This window comes from Vulpes vulpes, chromosome 8 (assembly GCF_048418805.1).
Source record: "Vulpes vulpes isolate BD-2025 chromosome 8, VulVul3, whole genome shotgun sequence".
Classification (NCBI taxonomy): domain Eukaryota; kingdom Metazoa; phylum Chordata; class Mammalia; order Carnivora; family Canidae; genus Vulpes; species Vulpes vulpes.
In genome coordinates, this window is record NC_132787.1 from 75,451,560 (window position 1) to 75,475,808 (window position 24,249).

The following is a 24,249-nucleotide window of genomic DNA, read 5'->3' on the forward strand; positions in this document are numbered from 1 at the left end:
AGAGAAATGGGGTATCCTCAGTGTTCTGTGTGAAACATATTTAACATACATGTCTGGATGTATATTCTCATTCACAAGTTCATTCATCTGTCCACTTACCTTCTAAACAATGTTTAAGAAATATAACTCCCCCCATCAAAAATCTTTCTTTTTTAATTTTCTTTTTCTTTTTTTTTTTTAGAGAGAGAAAGTGTGTGAACACTAGCAGGGGTGGGAGTAGGGGTGGAGGGAGAGGGAGAAAATCTCAAGTAGCCCAACATGGGGCTCCACTTCACAAGCCTGAGATCATGACCTGAGCTGAAATCAAGTCAGAAACTTAAACGACTGAGCCACCCAGGTGCCCCCTTAAAAGTTGTTTTCTTTTTTTTTTTATTGAGATATAATTGACATGTTATATTAATTTCAGGTATACAAATAATGATTTGATATTTGTATACATTGCAAAACGATGATCATAATAATCTAGTTAGCTAGTTAACTACCATCACAACACATAGTCACAAAAATTTTTTTCTTGTGATGATAACTTTAAAGACCTACTCTCTTAGGTAGAGAGTATACAATATGGTATTTTTTTCTTACAATACAGTACTGTTAACTATAGTCACCATACTGTACATTACAAGTCAGGACTTATTTATTTTAAAACTGGAATTTTCACCTTCGACTACTTTCACCCATTTTTTAAAATTGTGAGTCATTTGAAGTCCTTCATCCCCAACTCAACAGCATGTCAGGAAGATGACAGCACCTGAGATCACTATTCTCACTGTGTTCTCAGTCACAGACTATGCCACAAATTTGGCCAGTGGCCTTGCAAAGGCTGCTACTGGTCATAAAGACAGGAGTTTACAATTCTTGCACCTCAACATGACCCATCTCTAGGTATGGGGGAAAAAAATCCATCACTCATATCACCAACTACAGAATAACTTGGAGCTTCCAGTTAAATGCTTGCCTGCTGAAATAGACCTGGAAATGTTGATTTCATCTGACCCACAAATATTTCTAAAAGTATTGGCCCACAATAGTTGTACTTCTGGTTTTTTAAATAGTACTTCTGGAGCATACATTCTATGCTGGTTGTTATGTATTCAAACGCGCCGGCCACAAGTGGTTGAGACAGGCAGAGGGAGGGAGGGAGGAGAAACACAGGCCTGGCGTTTTGTGGGTAAGTGACTGGGGGTACCAAGAGGTGCCCATCTCAACTCAACAGTTGTGCCTCTGCCACACTCAGGATGTCACACCCTCCTGAGCTCCTGAGTATGTGTGTGCAAGGAGTGGGGGGTGGGGGTGTCTCTGTTTAGGGTTGTGCCAGATATAGCAAATAAGAATACAGGACACCCAGTTAAGCTTGAATTTCAGATGAACAACAAATAATTTTTAGCATAAGTAGTCCACTAAGCACTTATTTGGCCAATGGATATATAAGCAGGAGATTTGAAAGCAGAAGGAAGGATCTGAGAATTTGTTTGCCTGGCTTCCTGCCAAGTCACGCGGGGCTGCACATCTTCCTCAATTGAAGGTCATAGCTTCTATTAGGGAGTCTTCTCCATGTGACTCTTTCATGCCAGGTTGGCTCTCAAGGTTGATGCATTTGAGAACTGCCTCCAGGGTGAATGCCAGGTTGGAAAAGAAGATATATCACTATAAGAAACTGGAGAAAGCTTGCTTCAAGGTCTCTATGGTTGTGGGAGAGCAGGGGCCCTCTGCATACTTTGGGGGAGGCTATGTGGGTCAGCCACAGGCTGGCCATGAGCCCAGCCATCCAGACAGATGAGTGTGCTGTGATGGGAGTGCTCATTTATTCCAGGAAATGGAGGTCAGGGTGACTCTGCAGAGAGGGGCCTCTGCCTCTCCTGTCACCCCCATGCCAGCCAAATCTTATGCCCAAGTGTGGACCTGTGCTCTTAGCAGGGAACGGTGAAGCTCTGCCTGGGTCCCATCCAGTTCCATCATCTTCCTCTGAATCTGGGGATACTTCCTGTGGTTATGAATGCTCTGGTTGTTTTATTTCATGCCTTCAGACCCTCCACAAGAACGCTCTTTTTCTTGAGGCTTCGAAGCACTTAAAATTCACCTTTGCCTCTCAAATCACCTATAGTCCTTATTCATTGACATCCATGGGACTGGAAGTCAGGGGTATGTCCAGGTAACTTTGTTTTTCTTTAAATATAAGGCAAATAAGTGGAGTGGGAGAAGCAAATAATTCTTTGGTTTCTTTAATTTACTTAACGACATTTAAAATGCCAAATTATAAAGGTAACCCAAGTTGGTAGTGGAAAATTCAAATATTTATAGAAGCACAGGAAATATAAAATGGAAACCTGTTTTGTAACCTGAACTCTGCAAAATAACCTTTGATTACAGTCGGGTATGATCTTCAGTTTTCGGTGAGCCAAGCTGCTGACTGAAGAAACTAAAGGCAAGGCCACCCACTCGGATGATGTCAGGAGCAGCAAACCCACCCTGTAATCACCATGGATGGCTGTAAAGATAGCTAAACTCCGCGAGTTGAACTGCCAGGGGTTGGCACAATGATTCATTTCCCAATGAGTATTTACACAGCACCTCCTGGGTCTAAGATTTGCTATGATAGTCTGATGGGGTACAGAAAGGCACTTGCCCCAGAAAAGGAGCAGCAGAGAGTCCCAAGAGTTAAAGGGGGAAATGGAACACAGCTCACTGGGGTGGGGGGCTGTACTGACAGGGTCCGGGAGGCCTGCCCTGGTCCCTCCCCCCTCAACTACTTAGCCCTCCTACATTAGGTGCTGGGGCCCTCCCTTTTGTAACATCTTCTGTGATTCCTCATTCAGTTCTTTCTCTTCTATTGGATCGAGAGTCCCAAGAGGTCTTGTATCCACACCATAGCCAGTTCATAGAAGACGCTCAAAATAAGTGTGTGAATGAATCAGTAAAGGCATGAATTAGAGGAGGGGCGTGTGGACAGGGTTTCAAGGAGCAGGGGTGGTGGGCCCTAGTAGATAAATAATAAATAATAATAATAATAAAAGAGAAAGAGGAGGCCCTAATATTTTTGGAACATGAATGTAGCTGTAGGGCGGCGCTCCTGTGCTAGGACCAAAGTGACAGAGCAAGGGGATACAGGCTGACAGCGGAGAGCCCTGAATCCTGGCTGAGACAGCAGGGATTCCTGGAAGGTTTCTGAGCACGGGAGGGAGGAGATCAGAGCCATACTTGACACTTGACAACCCCCCCCCCCCCCCCCGCCCCGCACTGACATCCGGCTGAGCCAGAGCAAGATGAGCAGGAAGGAGGAGGCCAGGAGGTGGGAAACCGCCAGGAAGATAGCAGAGACCTAACCAGCAGAGTGACTAGGAAGCAGGACACATGGGGGAGAGGCGAGGGGCTGACCTCGCCATCGTCATGGTCCCATGGCAGAAAGGTTGATCTGACATGAAGTATTTAGGAAAGATGTAGTCTCAGAACACAGGAAAGTTCTCCAGAGTGGTCACAATTCTGGTTGTTGCTAAAACACAGGCCAGGAGGCTGCTTCCAGTTCAGTTTTCTTGCAGGAAAAGTGGGGATGGCAATTATGTGCCCCCATAGGGTTGCCGTTAGCAAGAAAGGACGTATTACCAGGTCTGGCTCAGTAACAGTAACTGTTAGCTATTCATTCTTTCTTCTTTCTTTCTTTCTTTCTTTCTCTCTTTCTTTCCTTCTCTCTCTCTCTCTTTTTGTAAGATTTTACCCATCCATTTATTTGAGAAAGAGAGAGGAGAGCACAAGTGGGGGAGGAGCAGAGGCAGAGGGAGAAGCAGACTCTCCGCTGAGCAGGAAGCCCAACATGGGGCTTCATCCCAGGACCCTGAGATGACGACCTGAACCAAAAGCAAGAGTCAGACACTCAACAGACTGAGCCACCCAGATGCCCCTGTTTCTTTATTATTTTCTCATTTTACTGTGAATCAGTAAAAACCTGTCACAGTCTAATACCTGAGAGCAGCTGATTTATGAGGGTTGATAGCAAGGGCTGAATAACTCATGGATGGTGAGGCCGGTGAGGTTCCCACTGCACAAGTGTGGTGGGGGTTGAGGGGGATGGACTACCATTCACACAGGAGTCCATGTAGACGGTGCTTCAGAATTCTACAGTGCATACAGGGGGTCCTGAGTGATTATGGACAATGTGAAAAAAGGCAAAATAAAAACCAATCCCAGGTTTGGACCCCAGGGCCTGGGCAATGACCATTCAGAGATTACATTTTAAGCTGCTAACTTTTCACTGTTTGACTACTTCCATGTACAATGGAAACCCCTCCCCCTGTTTTTCCTTGCAGAAGTGGACGGCTTTAAAATTATTTGGGGGGAGTCATGGCAGGAGGAGCAGACCAGGCCAACAAGGGTTGCTTGTACAACCAACCTTCTCGTTCTCCCTAACATGCTAGAACTCATCTTTATGATGGCAAAAGGCTTGTTGGATGGAGAAACACTGGAGACAATGTTCAATCAGTGTGAAAGATGTATTAAAGCTGAGGGAGACTAAATGGGAATTTAATACCCTCTATACAGCACACCCGGATAAGAGGGCTGCTTCGGGCTGTAATTTGGGTGGAATTCACAAGAAACTTGACCCTCCCCTTCACTCCTTTCAAGGTTGTTTCCTTCTGTGGAGTGGATAAGCCACTAAAGTGAGAAGTCAAACCTTAAACAAGTAACTGCTACTAAGCAGCCTTGGATAAATGGCCTCCCACCCAGGTGGGAGAGTAGCTGTCCAGCTGTTCCCACAGCTGCATCTGCCAACCCCAGGGGCCCAGTCCCACCCAGCCACCCAGCCCTGCAGCTGCAGGATGGAGCATTCCCTGCGCATTCTTAATCACCACCAGCCCTTGACCGGACTCCAACATCAGTTTCATAGACGGAGTGTGGCTCCTGTCATCGACCTCCAGTGCTAAGCACAGGGATGGGCTTATGGGACATGATTTGCAAATATTTATTCATCTGAAAAATAAATTGGTTGGATATACAGTCCATTGTTTCATGCAGGTTTGCCTTATATTTCTGAACAAATTTGTAGCTTCCTCAAAAGTTGGAGGTGACATCCTCTGAGCCCAGCAGGATGGATGCATGACGTGGATTTAACGTGCAGTATGTTCATAAATGGGTGTGATATGGGCAGAGTTCGGAAGGGTGAGCAGGGGAGAGAGCGGGGAGTGGGACAGAGGTGGGATGTTGACATGCCTCTGAAGCAGCACCTCCTACCAACCACACACAGCCACAGTGGACCAGACATTTAGGGACCTTAGTCTGTTAGACTCAAAATTGGTCAGTTGGGGAATGCTAGTGAACAGGCGACTTTCTGTGTGATCAACTAGCACATCCCATCTTTAAATCCACGAATAGTGGCTGAGTGCTTGCTAAGTGTGTATGATGGCAGGTGGGCTAGTGATTAAGACATGGTTGCCCAGGAAAGTCCCTTGCTGCCTGAGACATGACCTCAGAAAAGCTCTTTAACCTCTCTGATCCCCTTCAAGGATAAGAGTGCCTTAGTGGTAGGACATGATCAGATGTACAGGGTCTGCCAGCACATTCTACTGATTTTGGTAGATGCATCTGAACCCAGGCCTGTTGGCCACCTAAAGTAGGGTTTCTGAAGCCAGGCCTAGGCCTTGTAGGAATAAGTACTGGGACTGATCAGAGAGGTCTTAGTCAATGCATGGGGAATAGCAACATTGGAGCAACATAATTGCCACCCGTGAATGAGAAGAGAAAATAAATTTTTGGTCTGTGATGGCCAGAAGGCTCTGGGCTCTAAGGTATCTTTGTCTGGCTGAGTGGCCTCCCTTTCATAACATGAGCTTCTTTCCTTTTCTCAAACCTTGGAACCACAGCCCAAGGTGGATAAAAGAAGCAGAAGCTGCTACTATTGCAGGTCCGGGGGTACTGGGTGGAATGCCAGCACTGAGCAGCATCCTGGGCCCTGGAGGGCCTCCAAGCCATGGGAGGAGGACTGGGCAGGGGGGCAGTGCTACGGGAGGAAGAGTGTGGGTTGGCGAGCCCTATTTAATTCAACCCTGCCTTGGGTGTCAGGTGCCATCAATCTGCTCTACAATCCTGGGTGCCTGGAAAGGGAGAACAGAAATGCCTTGGCCTGAGCGTTGGAATAAGGGCAGGACTGAAGTGCCAGCCTGTGGGACCCACTGCCCTGCTCTTTCTACTCTTCCTCAAACAACAAAACAGAGGAGTCAAGCGAGCTCTTTGAAGCTCAGCCTCAAAATTGGGAGGCCCAGGGGAGGATGCAAGAGTGAGGGTTAGCCTTGAACTCCTCTGGGTTCTTTGCTTCCCACCTGCAAAGCATATGTAGCCCAGGGAAGCAGCAACAAACAGAGGGGAGGATGCCCTTTGCCCAAGAGCTAAGGGTCTCCTTTCGACCTGTCTGCTGTGAGCTTTACTATCAAGTGGTCCCCCTGCAGTTGGAGGTAAGGCCTCCTTCAGGGGTGGGTTTGCAGTTTACAAGAAGGCTTTTGGAGCCCATATCCCCTCCCTTCCCCTGCAGTGCCCTGTGTCCCCCTCCAAGAGAAAGGGCTGTACCAGGACTGCCTCCCTTCCCCCATCCCCATCATTCTGGCTGCTATTTGAATCATGGCCTGGGCAGCTTCCCTGTCATCTAGTTTAAGGGCTCTCCTTCTTTATCTCTAAGGCTGGCAGAGGCCAAACCCAGAACAAACAGAAACTTGTGACTTTAGTTTTTGTTTCATTTTATGTAAACATGAAGGTTTCTCAATTGATAAAGAAGTAGCAACAATACTTAATAAGAGAAGAATTTAGAACCTTTACTCTGAGATCACTTGACTCAATTGTCCCCAGATTGTAAATGGTAAACATTAACTTCCCTCGAGTGAATGCACACCACCACTTGAGAAAAGTGACACAGAAAAAAGGACCATTCATGGGATGAAACTGACTCCTGAACAGTCCCGTTTGTACCAACGGTAACGAAGCCCTGCTAGCAGAAACCAAGTAGCTGACCGGGATAGAATGGGCCTGGCAGAAGCTTTGGGAAGCAAGGGGAATGTATGGTCTGGCTGCTTCTGCATGGACGGGTCACAGCTGTCGCATGGTGGCAGAAAAGAGGGAGTGCAGCAAAACCCCGCTGACATGCCTGCACAGAGGGAAGAAACCAAAGTCAGGTATAAAACATGGTTGTTGGTAGATCAGATTTTCCACATGCCCCCAACGAGGCATAAGGTTGCCAGCTAAAAAACAAGATGTTCCAGTTACACTTGAATTTCAGATAAGTAACAACTGTGCCAGTACACAGGGATATACTCAGTCAAATATACATCACAGTATCCATTTTAGCCCAAACCAGGGGCAGCCACAGTGCCAGGAGTCAATTCATTGTTGCCCTCCCACAGGCTGGCCTCCTGGGATGGGTCTGGAGGGGCAAACAGGGACCCTAGCACATCAAGCTATTCAACTTCTCTGAGCCCTGAGGGTGTAAAGGGGCTCAGACCTTTAAGCAACAATGATGATAATAACCAGGATCACTTCCCCACTTCCCCTGGTATTTTTTTTGGCTTAAGAAAAAAAAGCAGGGATGCCTGGGTGGCTCAGTCCCTCAGGGCATGATCCCAGGGGGCCCCACATCAGGCTGCCTGCTCTGTGTGGAGCCTGCTTCTCCCTCTCCCTGCAGCTCCCCCTGCCTCTGTATGTGCTCTCTGTCAAATAAATAAATAATGTCTTTAAAAGAAAAAAAGGCAGAACCTACCTGTGCCTTTCCCCCTTGTGCACACATTTCAGCAGTGAAGTCCCAAGGTCCTCATGAAATCCTTCAGCCTGTACCCTACTTTGTGACTTGGGCATTTAACTTTTTCTTGTTAAAGTTAACAAGAAAAACAAGTCCTTTGCAAAAGAAGCTTCCCAAGCAGACGGCAACCCTTAAGTTTTTTCTGTAAAGGAACACCAATTCAGCCAGAAAAGAGTTCCAGAATCTGACTGTGATTCTTCATCATCATCTTCTAACTCTCCAACATGCCTTCAAAACTAGCAGGTATCAGACTCTCAAGATAGGTGTTAAATGGCTTTTTTTTTTTTTTAACACCATGGCTACTTTTCACCCAAAGCTGCACCCAAGTTTATTGGTCAGGGGTGCAGTTTGGGTATCAGGACTTAAAAAAAACATATCTTCTAGCGACTCTAATGCATAGCCAGGGTTAGACCACCTGGTCTAGGGAATGAATCCAGTAGCCCAAATTGCCTTGGGTAAGGGAGCTCTTGAGAGTCCAGCCTAAGAATCCCCACCCAGAAGGCTCAGGTTCGAATGCCTGTGGTTTGGGAGCACGATAAGTGTAAGAACTCTGGAGTCAAAAAAGGAAGGTTTATCTCCACCCAGCTCAGCCACTCAGGTCAGAAGACCTTGTACAAGTCACTGGTCCAAGTGAGACTCAGTCTCCTTGTTTGTAAAGTAATACACATAACACCTCCTTCTTTCAGAGATAATAGAATGCTGCACATAAAACTCCATGCAGTGCCTGGCATGTACAGACATGCAATAAATGGCACGTAAGATTTTCATAACAGAAACACCTGATCTGTCTTGTTTCAAAGGTGCAACTAGTCATGTCTGGACCATCAATGCTGAACATATGGGACCAATTATGCTGACTTAGACCATTCAACCTCTTGCAGTGAAATATGAATATATGTTTACTTAACTAAGGGTTTTCCTTCTCTTTCCCCTTTGGCAGCACATCAAGTGTTACAGAAACACTGAAAGAACACTTTCTGGCCAGAGTAGAGCAGTTTGCCCTGGGGTGTCTGGGGTTGGTTCTCCCCAAGGGCCAGATATGGCTTTCGGGAGATCTAGGAGAGACTCTCAGTCTCCAAGTTTAATTCCTCCATCATATCACTCCCAACACATACATTTCAGCCCACCAATACCTGAATGCCTACTAATAAAAAGCCTTTATCGGGGCGCATGGATGGCTTAGTCAGCTGAGTGTCAGACTTTTGACTTTTGGCTAGGGTGGTGATCTGGGGGAGAGGGAGTGGGATCAGCCCCATGTTGGGCTCTGCAGAAGCTTGGATTCTACCTGGGATTCTCTCTCTTCGTCTCCCCCGGCCCCTCCTCCCACTTGCACACACGTGTTCTCTCTCTCAAATAAATAAATAACATCTTTAAAAAAAATAAAAAGCCATTCTTCTAAAGAAAAAATTACTTCCTTTTAAAATGTGACTATTTCTGGAACATCAAACATCTAACAAGAATAGTTTGCCAAAGTCTTTTCTAAAGGCAGTGGGCAGAGAATGCTGTCCAAAAACAGATATACTTTTCCCTATACTTCCTACTGAGTACAGTAAAAACAACAGAAACAAACATTAAACAAACAAACAACAACTACTCTGAAAAGTGGAGAGAAGGCATCTGAACTGGGGACTTCAGGATGCTAGGCACCATCATGATGAATTACCTGGGTTTTCCTTCGGCTCCATATGTCTCAATTTGGAAATGTTACCAGGCAAAGACCACTACTAAAAACAAAACAAACACCAACACAAAACCCCAACAAAAACCCATTTTTTCCCCAGTCAAAAGACCAAGAAAGGGAGAGTCCATCAAGACAAAAGGCTTTTAGACAATAAACTATTTTCCTCCAGGTAAACCACCCAGAAAAAAATATGGTCCCACCTCCACCCATGCCAGCAAAGGTCAAGTGGGGAGCCTAGACCTCCACCCTTATTGGGTTGAAAAGAGGTGCCACAACTATTCCATCGGGTGGTATCAGAGAGGGCCAAGTAGAAAGCTGGGCCTCACTGGATTATGTTAGTAAAAACCATGTGGGAAGCCTGGATTTCCACTCCTATCCGGCATTAACGAGGCATCCCTCCCCATCCCCACTGGGGTGGTATCAGAGAAGGCCCAGTAGAGAGTCGGGCTATTCACTGATGCCAGCAAGGCATCTCTCCTCTTCCCCTAGGATCAGTGGAGGTAAAGTGGGGAACAGTTAGGAAGTAATAAGGCCTCTTCCAGATAGGAGGTATCAGTGCAAACCTAATGGACAGCCAGAACTCCCATCCCACCTCTGACCAGCAGTAGCTCACACTCAGATGACAATGGAGGCTGAAGGGAAAACAGAATTCTACCCCCAGCAGGCAGTGAAGAGGCAGCATAGTTCCCCAGCCAGCCAGAACAGTTGAGAGGAAACCCAGTATAATAAATGATACAAAATAAGAGCCAGAGTCTCATAACACAATACCCCATAGGTCAGGTTTCAATAAAAAATTTGATCTCAAACTGAATGAAATACCAACACCAAGTGAAAAAGAATTATCTGAAAAAGGTTTTTTTGTTTTTTTTTTTAAGATTTGTATTTATTTATTATGAAAGATATGGAGAAAGAGAGGCAGAGACACAGGCAGAGGGAGAAACAGGAGTCCAATGTGGGACTCAATCCTGGATCCTGGGATCACAACCTGAGCCGAAGGCAGACACCCAACCACTGAGCCACCCAGGTGTCCCTGAAAAAGGCTTTAAAAAAAGAATCATAAAAATATTTCAATGAGCAAGTATGAACATGAAACACATGAAAAAATGGAAAGCCACAGCAAAGAAATATAAAGTCACAGTAAAGAAATCAAATATATAGATTTTTTAAAATGCAACTTTTTGAACTTTAAAATACAATAACCAAAATAAAAAACTCAATGGGTAGGCTCAATAACAGAAGGGAGGGGTCTTTGTTAAAGAAGAAAAAAGAGAATCAGTGAATTGGAAGACAGAAGCATAAAAAATTATCCAAACTGAACAACAGAGAGAAAAGAGACTAAGAAAAAAATGAACAGATTCTGGAACCTATGGGACTATTACCAAAGATCTAACATTTGTATTAACAGAGTCCCAAAAGGAGAGAAGAAAGAAGAGAGCAAGATTGAAAAAGCACTTGAAGAAATAATGCTGAAAACTTCCCAAACCTGAGAAAAATATAAATTTACAAATCAAACATCTGAGTGAACCTAACATAGGATAAACCCAAAAAATATCCACACCAAGATACATCATAGTCAAACTTTTGAATAGTAAAAACAAAGAAGACTTTTTTTCAAAGCATTGAGAGAGAGAGATGATGCCTGACCTAGAGGGGAAAAACAATCCAAATGGCAGTATACTTCACATCAGGAACCATGGAGGACAGAAGGAAGTGGCACATTGCATAAGTGCTAAAAGAAAAGAACTCTCAACTTAGAATTTGTCAGAAATGAGGGGGAAACCAAAATATTCCAGATGAAAGAAAAGTAAGAATTTGTCATCAGCAGACATACTCTTAAAAAATAGCTAGAGAAAATTCTCTGAACAGAAGGAAAAGAATAAAAGAAGGAAACCTGAATCATTGGAAGGGAGGGAAAAACACAGAAAGCAAAAATATTGGTTAATACAATAGACTTTCCTCCTCTTGAGTTTTCTAAATTATGCCTGATAGTTGAAGAAAAATTAGAACACCGTCTGCTATTCTGCTATAGTTCTATATATGAAGAAGAAATATTTAAGATAATTATGTTTTAAAGAGAGTAGTAAAGAAACTTAAAAGGAGATAGGGATTTTATAATTACCTTGAACTGGTGAAACAGCAATGCCTAATAATATCAATATCAATAATTATGTTAAATGTAAAAGATCTAAGTATATTAAAAGGCCAAGATTGGCACAGTTGATTAAAAAATTACCCAGGGATGCCGGGTGGCTCAGTCAGCTAAGCATCTACCTTCAGCTTGGGTCATGATCTTAGGGTCCTGGGATAGAACCCTGCATTGGGCTCCCTGCTCAGTGGGGAGTTTGCTTCTCCCTTGCCCTCTGCCCCTCTTCTTCCAGCTTGTTCTCTCTCTCTCTCTCTCTAATAAATGGATAAAATTTTTTGAAAAACCACATTACTCAGCTGTCTGCTGTTTATAAGAAATCCATGGCAAGTATAATGATACAGGCAAGTTGAATGCAGAAGACAGAAAATGATACATCATGCAACCATTAATCAAAAGAAAGCAGGATAGCTACACTGATATCAGATAAAGTAGAATTCAAAGCAAAGAAAATTACCAGAGACAGAAAGGCAAATTATATAATGATAAAAGACTCAATCTACCAAGACATAGCAGTCTTAAACGAATGTGTACCAAAGCAAAGAGCTGCAAAATATGTGAAGCAAAAACTGATATAACTGAAAGGAGAAATAAATCAATACTTGTAGTTGGAGATTTCACCACCTCTCTTTCTCTCCAGAGAAATGAGGCAAAAAAATACAGCTATAGAAGAACTTGGTGACACTGCCAGTGGAAAGAATCTAGTCCACATTTATAGAACATTCCACCCAACGACACCAGAATCCACATTCTTTCCAAATGACGATGGGATATAAACCAAGATAAACCATACCCTGGGCCATAAAGCAACTCTCAATAAATTTAAAAGAATTAAAATCACACAGTTTGTGTTCTCTGACCACAATGGAAATAATTAGAAATAACAGAAAAGTAATAGGAAATTCTGCAAATACTTGCAAACTAAACTTCTATATAATTCCTGGATCAAAGAGGATGTCTCAAGGGAAATAAAAAAAAAATATAGAACTGAATGAAAATGAAGATATATCAAAAGTTGTGTGACATAATACAGTGCTGAGGGGAAAATTTATTCAGTAACCTAAGCTCAGAACACAGACAAAGGAGAGCAAAACAAAAAATAATATATTTATAAGAAATGAAATTGCAAAAAAGAAAAGCAACAGAGAAAATCAGTGAAACAAAGAACTGGTTTAAAAAGACCAATGAAGGGGGGGATCCCTGGGTGGCTCAGCGGTTTAGCACCTGCCTTTGGCCTGGGGCATGATCCTGGAGTCCCAGTATCATGAGTCCCACATCAGGCTCTCAGCATGGAGCCTGCTTCTCCCTCCTCCTGTGTCTCTGTCTCTGTCTCTGTCTCTCTCTCTCTCTCTCTCTGTGTCTATCATAAATAAATAAATAAACAAATCTTTAAAAAAAAAAGACCAATGAAATTGACAAATCTCTAGCAAGACTACAAAGAAAAAAAGACACAAATCAGTAATATCAGGAATGAAACACGAAATATTACTATTCACTGTACAGATATCAAAAGGGTAATAATTAAAATGCTATGAAGAACTCTACACACAATTTTGACAGTATAAAGGAAATGGACTAAATCCACGAAAGAAACAAACTACTACAACTCATCCAATATGAAACAGATAATTTGAATATACCTATAACTATAAAGAATATTAAATTCATAGTCTAAAAAATTCCCCCCAAAACAAATTTCCAGGCCCAAATGGTTTCACTGGATAATTACACCAAATGCATAGTATCTTCCAGAAACTAGAAGAGGAGAGGACAAAAGCCAATATATTTTACAAAACTGGTGTTGTCCTGATACCAAAACTAGACAACAAACACAGTACAGAAAAAAAGTAGAGATCAATTTCCTTCATGAATATAGATGCAAAAGCTCCTTAACAAAATATCAGCAAATGGAATTCAGAATATATAAAGAGAATTATATACCAAGATCAAGTGGAATTTATTCCATAGATAGAAAGTTGGTTCAATATATGAAAATCAATCAATGTCATCCACCATATTAACAGGCTAAAGAAAAAAACAGTCATATAATCAGATCAATCATTTAACAAAGTCCAACAACCATCCACAGTTTTTAAGAAAATAGGAAGAGAAGAGAGCTTGCTCAACTTGAGCATCTACAAAAAACCAATAGCTATCATTTTATTTTGTGGTAAAAAAAGGTTCATTCTTTTCCTCTTAGATTAAAAACAAAGCAAAAATGTCTGCTTTCCCCATTCTTAATTTGTTTTTAAGTAGATTCCATGCTCAGCATGGAACCCAACACAAGGCTAGAACTCACCACCCTGAAATCAAGCCCTGAGCTGAGATCAAGAGTTGGATGCTTAACCAAATGAGCCATCCAGGTGTTCCTGTATTCCACAGTCTTAGTCAACATAGTACTCAAAGTTCTAGCCAATTCAGTAAAGCAAGAAAAAGAAATAAAAAAGCATCAGAAAGGAAGAAATAAAACAGTCACTATTTACAGATACGACAGTCTACATAGCAAATTCCACAGAATCCATAAAAAATATCCTTAGAACTAATAACCGATTTCATCAAGGTCACAGAATACAAGATAAATATACAAAAGTTATTTTATTTCTATATACTAAGTCATGAATATATAAACATCAAAATTAAAAATATAATACCATTTATAATCACTCCCAAATAATGAAATACTTAGGTAAAAATCTAACAAAGCACATACAGAAATCATATCCTGAAAACTACAAAGCACTGATAGGCTAAATAAAAGAAGATCTAAATAAATGGAGTATGAATAGATTCTCCTCAAAGTGATATACAGATTGTAGTATAATAAAAATACATTTAACTGGTCCTTGTCCCCAGTTCCTGGCACAGAGCTCCTAAAATCCCCAGAATTGCCCCAGAGTGAGGGCAGCCGGGTGGCTCAGTGGTTTAGTGCCTGCCTTTAGCCCAGGGCGTGATCCTGGAGACCAGGGATTGAGTCCCACATCGGGCTCCCTGCATGGAACCTGCTTCTCGCTCTGCCTGTGTCTCTGCCTCTCACTCTCTCTGTGTCTCTCATGAATAAATAAAATCTTAAAAAAAAAAAAATTTCCTGAGTGAGAGCACCTTTGTAACACGTCTGAGTTCATGCTAATGAGATGACTTAGGTTGGGGCCTCTGAATGCTTCAGGATGGAGCTGGTCATCAGAAAAACATGGGATTTAGAGGGTTAGAATATTCTGACCCACACCCAACCTCAAGGTAGGAGGGAGGGGCTGGAAATTGAGTTTAGTCACTAATGGCCAATGATTTAAAAAACAATCATGCGGGGATCCCTGGGTGGCGCAGTGGTTTGGCGCTTGCCTTTGGCCCAGGGCGCTCTCCTGGAGACCCGGGATCGAATCCCACATCGGCTCCCGGTGCATGGAGCCTGCTTCTCCCTCTGCCTGTGTCTCTGCCTCTCTCTCTCTCTCTCTCTCTCTCTCTCTCTCTGTGACTATCATAAATAAATAAAAATTAAAAAAAAAATTAAAAAAAAAAAACAATCATGCTCATGTAATAAAACCCTATGTAAAAATCCCAAACAAGGTTTGGGGACCTTCTGGGTTAGTAAACACATCAATGTGCTGGGAGGGTGGTACACCCAAAGAAGGCATGGAGGCTCTGAACCTCTTCCCCTATATATCTCTTTCATTTGGCTATTCCTGAGAGGTATCATTTATAATAAAGCTGTAATTGTAACAATAGTGCTTTCCTGGTCTAGTGAACTACCAAACCTGAAGGGGAAAGGATGGCATGGGCACCCCTGAATTTGTGGTCAGCTGGACAGAAGTGTGGGTAGTCTGGACACTTGATTTGAGCTGGTGTGTGAAGTGCATAGCAGTCTTATGAAATTGAACCCCTAACCTGTGAGGTCTACACTAACTCTAGGTAGTTAGTATCAGAACTGAATTGAATTGTAGATGCCCAGCTGAGGTCGGAGAATGGAGAATTTGCTGTTGTCGAAACTATATATTTGATGTCAGAGAAAAAGCACATACAGATTTAACATACAATTTCCTAAAATACTAGGAAGATTTTTTTGTAGATAAAAACAATATACTTCTAAAATTTGTGTGGAAAAGCAAAGGATCTAGAATAGCTAAAACAATTTTGAAAAAAGAAGAATAAAATAGGAAGAATCAGTCTCCCCAGTTTTGAAACTTATTACATAGCGCAATAATCAAACTGGATAGTATTGGCAGAGGTACAGACAGATCATTGGAACAAAGGGAACTAGAAACAGATCCACACTTTTTGGCAAAAGTCAAAAGCAATTCAATGAAGGAAAGATAGCTTTTTAAACAAATGATGCTAAAACAAGTGGATATTCTAAGACAAAAAAAATTAAACTTGACCTAAGTCTTACACTTTATTCAAAAATTAACTAAACATGGGTTACAGATATAAATATAAATGTAAAACTATAAAACTTTTAGGAAAAAAAAGAAAATCTTCAATATCTAGAGCTAGGCAAAGAGTCTTGCCACTGAAAAGTATGATTCATAAAAATAAAATTTGATTGATTGAATTTCATCAAAACTAAAAATGTCTGCTTTACAAAAGACCCCATTAAGAAGGAAAAAACCCCAAAACCACAGACTTGGAGAAGTTATTTGCAAACCACCTATCTGACAAAGCACTAGTATCTAGATTATTAAAGAACCCTCAAAACTCAGTAAGAAACCAACAACCCAATTAGAAAAGGGCAAAAACATGAAGAAATGTTTCACCAAAGAGTATATATGGATGACAAATATGCACATGAAAATGTGTTCAACACCGTAAACCATCAGGGAAATTCAAATTAAAACCACAGTGTGGTATCACTTCATACCTGTCAGGATGGCTACGATGAACAACAGTGGTATCACCAAATGCTGTCAGGAATGCGTAATCTCAAGGGCCCACACAAGTAGAAAAGGAGGCAGAAGAACTAGTGTCAGTGTTAAAATGCCAGAAGGACACAATCCATGCTTGCTGGCTTTGAGGATGGAGAAAGGGGCCAGTAGTCAAGGACTATGGATGGCCTCTAAAGTTAGAAACGGCAACGACACAGACTCTCCCTACAAGTCGCAGAAAGGAAGGATGCCCGCTGTCACCCTGATTTGATTTTTTAACGATTTTATTTATTTATTCATGAGAGACAGAGAGGCAGAGACATAGGTGGAGGGAGAAGCAGACTCCCTGTGGGAAGCCCGATGTGGGACTTGATCCCAGGACCCCAGGATCACGACTGAGCCAAAGGCAGACACTCAGCCACTGAACCACTCAGGAGCCCTGTCACCCTGATTTTAGCCCCAGTGAAACCCATGTCAGACTTCCGACTTACTGAACTGTAAGACAGGATATTTTGTTGTTTTGAGCAACTAAATTGGTGGTAATTTGTCATGGCAGCAAATGGAAAATACAGTATTATTCCATTTATATAGCATTTTTGAAATGACAAAGTTACAGAAATGGAAAACCGATTAGTGATTGCCAGGGGTTAAGGAGGTGAGAGGGCAGAGGGATAGGAGTAGGCTCTGAAAGGGCACCATGAGGGAACCCTGTGTTGGTGGAGGTATCCATGTCAGTATCTGGCTGCCATACTGTACTACAGTTTCCTAAGATATTACCCTTTGACGGAAACTAGGGGAAAGATACACAGGGGCTTCTCCATATTATTTATTAGAAACAGCATGAGAATCTAAAATTATCTCAGAAGTGTTATCTTAGGGCAGCCCGGGTGGCTCAGTGGTTTAGCGCCGCCTTCAGCCCAGGGCGTGATCTTGGAGACCCAGGATCGAGTCCCACGTCCGGCTCCCTGCATGGAGCCTGCTTCTCCCTCTGCCTCTGTGTCTCTGCCTGTGTGTGTGTGTGTGTGTGTGTGTGTATTCTCATGAATAAATAGTCTTTTTTTTTAAGTGTTATTTTAAAAATCCAACTATGTTTAAGGCAAAAGCCATAGCATCTGTATTATTTGCCTGCGCTCACACTCTGCCAGCCTTTCTACCTGCACAATCTCTGATCCTAGGCAGGGAGTATCATTGCGCCTAGTTCTAGTGAGGAGCCTGAGGCTCACAGGTGCTAAGCAACTTGCACAGATCATCACAGGCGGGAAGGAGTGAAGGGACTCCTCCCAGTCACACTCACCCTCGCCTCTCCAGTCACATTCAGGCCCTAGCTCCTAAGCCTCTACTTGAGGTTAGTTCTGAGGGCTGGCAGAACGGGGCTCCAGTGTGCTTTGTGTCAGGCAAGGGGCGGGTGGGACATTCAGGGGGGCGGCTCTGGGTGGTGAGGCTGGAAGGCCAGTGGATGCTGCTTAGATGGTCTAGCCTGCTTTGCACACTGCCTACAACCAGTCCTGAGCAGCATTACCAGACCTATCTAGAGTATACTTGAGGTATGCCTCAGTTGAGATCTTGCATGGCAATAATGTACCTAGAAGATGTACAGTATGAACGCTTTTCTCTACTCTAATGTCAGTTTGGCAATTTTTGATGAGGCTGAAATTGCAATACAACCTACAACTTAGCAATTCTACCCTTAAAGACTCATACATGTCCACCCACAGTGAGACACACATGCAAGTTGATGGCCATCTTAACTTGAGTAGTGGTTTTGACACCTATTTGTCAAAACTCATCAAACTCGACCCTTAAAATCTGTGCATTTTATTATAGCAAATAAATCTCTATAAGGGAAAGATTACAGGGATCCCTGGGTGGCGCAGCGGTTTGGCGCCTGCCTTTGGCCCAGGGCGCGATCCTGGAGACCTGAGATCGAATCCCACATCAGGCTCCCAGTGCATGGAGCCTGCTTCTCCCTCCGCCTGTGTCTCTGCCTCTCTCTCTCTCTGTGACTATCATAAATAAATAAAAATTTAAAAATTTAAAAAAAAAAAAGGGAAAGATTACAAACAAGAATGCTCATGGCAATGATGTGGGAAACAAAGGCAAAAGAAAAAATATTTCCTCAGTACTTACAGCCTACTGACATGTCCTTAAAACAAGCAGAGGGCCCTTCCTCAGGGAGCTCAGCTGCCTGATGTTGACGCTTTGGCAAAAGGCAATCTTGGCTTGACATTGTCCTGACTCCCCCAGGATCCTTTGAGTCTACTTTATGAAAATTCCTTTGGAAACTTGTCTCTACCCCAAGATATATGTTGTCAGTCATCCTGCAAGCATACCACCCACTGACATACATCCGAAGGGTCTCATGACTGAGGTTTTCAGTAAACAGTAATACATGACCCTTTCCTAACAATAGCTAGCCTCCTTAAGGTCCTGGAAACCTAGTTTCCAAAATACCTGGGAGGCCTGTGCTGTCCCTAACCCCCTCCCAACTTGAAAGTGCACAATCACTCCTCATGATTCCAGTGCAGCTCTTTCTGCTCCCAGGTCCCGTCCTCATGCTTTAATAAAACCACCTTTTTGCACTAAAGACGTCTCAAGAATTCTTTCTCAACTGTACTGCAAACTTCAACATTTCTACATCAGCAAAACTGCCTGTAACAGAAAAATTTAGAAAACTCTAAGTGCCCAATAAAAGGAGACCAGATAAATAAACTACAGTACATCCACATATTTGCCTATGAAGATAAATAAACTAGGGCAACACGGTTTAACCCAGACGAGCCTAGCAAACTTAACACAGAATGAGAGAGCAAGCTGAAAGCAAACACACTATTTACATAAAATTTTATCACATGTGTATAGCAGCAGCTGTAGCATCCTGCTCAATGCTCAGTCCCCCTTTTCCTACAAATGGGACCTGATCTCATTCAGGGAGCAACCTGCCTTGTTACCACATTTGATTGGTCACTCTTCCCTGCAGCCTGGGATTGATGAAGTTTTGGAATATAGGTGAGGTCCAGAGCCAACGACCAAGAAAGAATTCTTGAGATGTCTTTGGTGCAAAATGGATGTTTTATTAAAGTACGGGGACAGGACCCATGGGCAGGAAGAGCGGCTGCCCCGGGCCTGTGAGGGGTGGCTGATTATATACCTGGGAGTTGGGAAGGGTTTGAGGACAGTGTACTTGCTAAGGAATTTTGGAAACAAGTTTTCCAGGACCTTGAGGGGGCTAGGTATTGTTGGGAAAGGTCACTTTTTACCGTCTAATAAAACCTGAGTCATGACCCTTCAGATGTGTATCGGTGGGCCATGTGCTTGGAGGATGATTGCCAACACATATCTTGGGGGGTTAGAGATAAAAGGAAATGTCTAAAGGAATATGTTAAAGTAGACTTACCAGATCCTGGGGGCCGGGCTAAGATTGCCTTCTGCCCTTAGCAAAGCATGAACATCGAGGGAGTTGAGTCTGTAGAGGAATGTCACTCTCCCTGTTTCAAGGACTTGCCAATGTGCTATCCCAAGCTCGTACCTTGTCCTCAGCTAGCCCTGTGTTCCCCCATCAGTATGGCCAGGGGAACCCAAGCAGAAGAATCAGACACATTGCATTGGTAGAGTGTAACAAGAGATGTGCACGGAATGACTCAGACTCCTGCTGGTCAGGGTTGCACCCTAAAGATTGGTTCCATGGGTCCTAGGTGGGGCCTGTGCTTCTGTATTTTGAAAAAGCTTCCTAGCAGACTTTTTCCTTGGCATCCTAGCCACAATGCTTAGGAGATTTACATCCTATAACTCACATTATAAAATATTGTGATTGTAATATAAAATTACATCATATATGAATAGACTTTTAAAAATGATAAAATTCAAAAAAAATAAAAATAAAAATAAAATAAAAATGATAAAATTCCCCCTGAATGCTGGGATTTCTGCTGTGCACCCTGGGAGACCGTGCTCTACTCTGCCCAGCCCAGAAAGACTACATAAGCATCCCCAGGTCTTCCAGAATCCGAGAGTCCATGCTCCCTGCAGATTGGACAGTAAGAAGCCATAATTTGTTTGGGCAGGTCTCAGAAACACACATTTGTGTAGCTGGAAGGGCTATTTCATGGAGGCACAAATGGCCCAGGCGGCAGGGAACGGCAGCTGCCCACAGTAAAGAACCCAATGGCATGACTCATTTTTAAGAAAGATGCCTTAGTGCCTCTGGCCTGTTTCTAGGCTGATGCCTGAGGACACCCACAGCCAGAGTCTGGTGCATAGCTGGGAGGCTCACACTCGAGCTAAGGGAGTGTGTCTGGAACTGCAGTGAGAAAGCGTTCCATCATGCCTCTCCCCTTCAGACAGAATCTGTTTTCTGCCCAGAAGGTGCCCCAGAATCACCTATCCACCCTTCCATCTGATCTGGAGTGGTGGGGATCTGGAGTTTCAGAAAGGTGGAACACCATATTCCAGGTATCCCTGCAAGTTAATACCAAAGCTGGGATGAGAACTTATATCTCTGGACTCCCAAAGTGGTTATATTTTTCAACTAATGCTTAAGATGCAATGCTAAAATCTAATGAGCTTCCTCTTTTCCTTGCTCCAAAACTTTCAAAGAACATTGTTTTCATCAACAAATCTTCAAATCCTGAGCCAGAATTGCAAAAAGGCTTAAGGGCTGGTTTCACTTCCTGTGTGGAGGCAGCCTGCCATGGACTGCAACAAGTGGAAAACCAGCCCCCAAAACAGGCGGCACTTGGGATCCCATGAATATTTATCACCTCACTGTGCATTCACTAAGCAGGGCAGGGATAGAAAACAACTTTCAGCAAGTTTGAGTCCATGTTCTAATATTCTCCATTAAGACAGCTTGTTCCAACTTGTAAAAAAAAAAAAATCATTTTCAAAAACCATAATGAGGCCAGTCTACTGTTAGTAGCTTGAACAAGCCCTAAAGCTTAAAATAGCAAAACAATCGCTTCTCCAAGATAAACAAGGCTTTCCTTTGTGTGTCTAATGAGAGGCAAGAACACAGCTAAAGCAGACTCTAAGATGTTTACTGTTCTGAATGCTGAGGTAACCGGAGCTCCCCCGGCCCCCGCCCCCAGAAGAGCAGATTATACAAAAAGGGATCTGTCCCAGAGCATTTGCCTGATTGTCAAATGCCAACCTGAGACCTAGGTCCTAAGGGTGGGCCCCCTCCTAAGCGAGCTACGGTAGGGTGCTAACACCATGATGATCAGATCTGGCTGGGGCTCTGGCTCACCCCACAGACGCCAGACAGTATCTTTGAAGGAAGAGACTGAAAAATATCCAGAAGACACCATTAATGACTGGGTATAAGGAGACATAGGAGCATAGAATTTGCTTCCATGAAAGTCTATAAATTGAGAAGAAATGAAATGGGTTTTCTCCAAGCATAAGTCTCTCAAACATTCTTAATTTTTGGTATAAAATTTCTATAAGATCTTGGTCCAAACAAAAAGTCAACATCTGTCCCCTCTGTCTCTTTCTCTGTCCTGCTCTGCTCCTCCCCAACTATCCCCAAGACTCATGGAAAATCCATTTTACCATTAAGTGAAAGAACTGAGCAAGTTTCTCTATGAAATGTATATAAGAAATAATCAAACTTTCTTCATTTATTACTTTAAGGCACCATGAACTGGGGCGCGTGGGTGGCTCAGTCATTAGGAGTCTGCCTTTGGCTCAGTCATGATCCCAAGGGTACTGGGATCGAGTCCTTCATTGGGTTCCTTGCTCAGCAGGGAGTCTTCTCCTTCTGATCTGTGTGCTCTCACTCTCTCTCTCTCTCAAATAAATAAATAAAATCTTCAAAAAAATAAAAAATAAAACACCAGGAACTAAGGAGGTGACCTGGACGAGGCAGTGTAGGGCTTCCCTAGCAGGTCACACCCGCTGGATCCTGCAGCCTGACAGAGGCCCTGAGAATGAGAACAGCAACACTGCTAAGAAGGCAGGCTGTCTAGCTGCTCCACCTGCCGCTGCAGCCTAGCTGAGAGGTCTCACAAGACTGAGGAAGACCTGGGCCTTGCTGGGGTTAAAAATCTTTATAGGGGCACCTGGATGGATCAGTTGGTTAAGTGTCTCCCTTCAGCTCAGGTCATGATCCCAAGGTCCTGAAATCGAGCTCTGCAGGGAGCCTACTTCTCTCGTTACCTCTGCCTGCCACTCCCCTGCTTGTGCTCTCTCTGTCAAATAAATAAATAAAATCTTTTTCTTTTAAGATTTTATTTATTTATTCATGAGACACACACAGGGAGAGGCAGAGACATAGGCAGAGGGAGAAGCAGGCTCCCTGCGGAGAGCCTGATGCAGAACTCAAACCCAGAACCCTGGGATCATGCCCTGAGCTGAAGGAAGACACTCAACTATTGAGCCACCTAGGCACCCAATAAATAAAATCGTAATAAATAAATAAATAAACAACAAAAAAGAATCTTTTATACAATTCAATAGCTGCAATTCAGCCAAAGAAAACTGAGGCCTGCGAGGGAGAAGGTGCCGGACTGGCAGGTGCTGGCAGTACTTCTGCTCTCCAAGAGGAGCCCACAGATCCTAATGAAATTTTCAACCGCTGACAGGCTGCATTTTCAGCCTTCAGCTGGAGGCAGAAGGACTAGAAGAGGGGTAAACAGACAGAATAAGTTACTTCTCAATCTGAGGTTAGCAAATGGGAGTTTGTAGGAGGCAGAGGAGCCAGAGGGCTTTCCTCAGGGTACCTGGGCGCTGGTCCATACCTGTCACCCAATAGGAAGTGCCTAGGAGCCAGGAGTACATCTGGAGCTCCTCGTAGTTCCATTTGCTCAAGGACCACCCACACATGCACACACTCACACACGTACACAGTTAATCTAAGAAACAAAGCCTCATTTTGTATCCACTGCAGCCAGAAGGCTTCACTTGGAAAACAGAGTTTTAGCGGATAAAAAGGAAAGGGATTATCTGGATGTTTACATTTAAAACCAACCAAACCAAAACAAATGCAAAAATAAAAACAAACCACACCCACTTTGGAGTAGCATTATGTGGGAAAAGTTGAGCAGGAATTGGACTTCATTTTTATACCTTCCTGAGAGGCACATGACGGGAAGCTATTCCTGTACTATGTTAAGTCCGAACTCAATAAGTGAAGGAAGCAGGGCAGGGGGAGGGGTGGGGAGTGGCAGCAGGGCAGGCCCTGCCTCCTCAGATAGGCTACAAGTGACAAGCACGGGTTTTGCAAGCAGTACTATGAACAAAGCCCTAAAGAGCAATGACAAGGACCTGGACGCTCTAGGTCTCTAGGACGACAAGCACAGCTCCTTCCCTAAACTGCTCTGACCGGTGGAGGGTGGCCCACAGCTCTGTTTTCATATTTCAGGTCGCACCTTTGGTACATTTCAGAGAGTAAAGAAGAAGCTTTCCCCGCAACACCTTTTGTCTAGGAAAAAAAACATTACCCCGATTTTGAGCTCAGAAGAATGGAGGCAAAGCATCGGCAGTGATGGCTAATATTTTTGGAGCATTTACCATGTGTCCTTAGCTCACTGCATCCTCCTGCTGGTTCTGTGACTAGGGAAGAGATCCACGGTACCAGACAGGAAACTGAGGTCTTGAGTTACCCACGGCCCCCAGGGCTCCCCAGGAGCCCACCAGGTAGGACATGAAGCCAGGCTTGCTGCCTACCCAGCCTGCCTGTTAACATTTTCATACCAGTCCCAAGAAGCTCATGTGGTGAACCTGCTTTTTCCTGGTTTTTTAATAATCATTAACCTCCTGCTGAGACTCATACCAACCCAGAGCCATGGGCTTTCGGTTAAGATTA

At 43.5% G+C, this 24,249-nt stretch overlaps 1 protein-coding gene across 2 annotated transcripts in view; it reads right to left on the reverse strand.

Annotated features, from left to right (window-relative positions):
* Nucleotides 1-24,249, reverse strand: part of MERTK (MER proto-oncogene, tyrosine kinase) — a 115,852-nt gene that overhangs the window by 86,662 nt on the left and 4,941 nt on the right. The gene's annotated exons all lie outside the window — the stretch shown is intronic.